General features: G+C 51.8%; 1 pseudogene; it reads right to left on the bottom strand.

The window, feature by feature from the left end:
- Positions 1 to 421: 421 nt before the first annotated feature.
- Positions 422 to 1,592, bottom strand: LOC115839081 (post-GPI attachment to proteins factor 4-like; annotated as a pseudogene).
- Between the last annotated feature and the right edge of the window lie 822 nt (positions 1,593 to 2,414).

Below are 2,414 nucleotides of genomic sequence, written 5' to 3'. Positions count from 1 at the left end.
AAGAAATCATTGCAAAAGAATCTCACCTTTCACCAAATTCTACCCTTAAAATCCTAAACCAGTCATATCACTGTGCACACTATTTTTGGCAGTCACAGACCCTATCGCGAAGCGGATCAATAAACAATCGTAGAATTTAAGTGGTATTTAAATGCCCCTCGTTGGGTGGGTCAGACTGCATGAGGCAGCGTGGCTGTGTGGAGGGCCAGAGGTCTGGACTCATGGTCCAGAAACAGCTTGTTTCTGCCAGAGAGTTACCAAGGCCAAGGTGCTTGACTTGCCTGTTCTTCAGTCATCCCAGTACCTATATTCCTAGCAAACTTAAAGCAATGAAATATCTGCAAGCAACTATGTCCAAAGAAAGAGCTCAATAGTTGCATCTCCAAGAAGTGGCCAATTCAGAAAGGCATTTCTTGGCAAGCTAGAGCAGACTGGGGTGAAAGTTGTACCGAAGGCTTGAGAAGAGCCTGATGTGTTTCACAAGATTGGGCTCCACCACATAGGCCCGCTCCCCCTTGGCCCTCAACAGTGAGAACAGTGCCATGTCCTTGCTGAAGCCCTTGTGGCAGTACACCTGGGATAGGTAGGTGAGGGTCCAGCGGGCCACCCGGGCAGGGAAAGGTATTGCCGGGGTGCAAAACTGTGAAGCAGGGACCACACTGTACAGGGAAGGACGCAGCTGCCGCAGCTCCAGGAAATAGTGCCAGCCCACCAGCTTTACCTGACCCATGCTGTACAGGAAGAAGAAGAGCATGACGGGTTAGCTAAACCCCGGCTGGCTGGCAAACTGCATATATATCCAGGTTAGTAAGGGCCCCAGCAACATGCCGACACCAACCCGCTTCAGGATCTGCATGGGCTCCGGGTGATATAGTGCTGGAGCCTCGCAGGGTGATAGAGCTTTAGATAAAGTGCATATCTGAGGTGTGGCTCAGAGGCCGAAGAAGGTGCTCCAAGACTGGGAAGATCTGCTCTTCTGAAACGGGGTCATCTTCCACCATCAGGATGTAGTCTGGGTTGTAGGTCTGCAGGGAGGATTCCAGACAACAGATGTAGTCCTGCTTCTCTTTCTCAAACGAATTGGTCATCCTCCATGCCCTCGTAGCTGTTGACCACAGAGACGTACTTGGACAGCAGCTTGGCATCTAAATGGCTCACGCTCCACTCCACGTTGCACAGGAAAAGTTGGTGCCCCTCGCTCTAGGGGCCTCATTGTTGAAGGAGCTGATGAAACTGGGACATGACCTGCAGGACATAGTGGAAGCCAGGTTGCCTGTCCACTGTGATGATGGTGATGACCAACCAGGGGCGGGGAGTGGCCTGCCAGACGACGGGCACCGAGCCGTTGACAGAGGGCAGCGGAGGGCAGCTTCACCCTCTCTCAAGCTTTGCTGCAGGAACTCTTGGTTCATTCGGTTCAGATGACAGTGGCGCAGGTAGAAGTAAAAGTTCAGAAGCCAGTGACAGGCCAGGGCACCCAGCAGACCAAAGGTCGCCACCGTTAAGATGAAGAGCTGGACAGTAGTGCTGCCCCAGGAGAGCTTCCTCAGCCTCCGGAGGAGCAGGGCAGCTGGAGAGGTTGAAATACTCATGAGGTCAACTTCTGGTCAGGTCTGGTCCCAAGAACAAACCATCCTGGACCACAGGCCAGTATCAGTGCAAGTCAAACCTGGACTCACACGCGCCCAGCTCGTGCCTTTCTGTCGGCCTCACGGTGCCACAGAAGCAGGTGAGGGGTAGGGAAGTGCCCTCACTGTGACATTCAGTCATCCCTGCACGAATGCTGGCCCTGGCTGTGCGGGGGACACCCTTCTGGGGTTCCGGCAGTCCTCCGGCAGGAAGCGGCCAACGCCACGAGTAAGGCCGCAGCGAAGCCTCTGATCTTGAGCCCATTATGATTGCCACCCAGAGGATCACCTGATATTCACGGTCCTGCTATTCTGTGAACATGTGGTTTGGCCATTGGCCCTACTGAGACTTTCAAGGTGGCAGGACTGTGGGTTCATGCCCCAGGCATCCATGGACCATGCTGTTCAAATCCTGCACCTCCTGAGAATGGGCCAGATAGGTCCACATCAGTCAAAACCTAGGATTAGAAAAAAAGGAAAAATAACTGGTTTGCCCCTTCTCCTTCACCTTCTTGAGCCTAAGCTTTAAAGAGGCTCCTAACCCTGCCCCCAAATAAGGGGACTTTGTTCCTCTAGAACAGCAGCCTGCTCACCCTCTTGAGTGGGGAAAGAGAAAACTTACTCTCTCATTGTTTAGTAAACGTCTCCATTGTTTCATCCTGCCACATGGCTGTATATGTAGACTCTGAGCTTAAGGCTTATGATTTTTAAACCCTAAGAAAATAGATTTTTCAGGGTAAGATCTGGTTCACTGTTTAACCAAAGTTATGTTGAAAGAAATTATTT

Source organism: Globicephala melas, chromosome 10 (genome assembly GCF_963455315.2).
Source record: "Globicephala melas chromosome 10, mGloMel1.2, whole genome shotgun sequence".
In the NCBI taxonomy this organism is placed as follows: Eukaryota; Metazoa; Chordata; class Mammalia; order Artiodactyla; family Delphinidae; genus Globicephala; species Globicephala melas.
The sequence above is the reverse complement of the archived record's forward strand: the minus strand, read 5'-3'. Positions and strand labels throughout refer to the sequence as shown.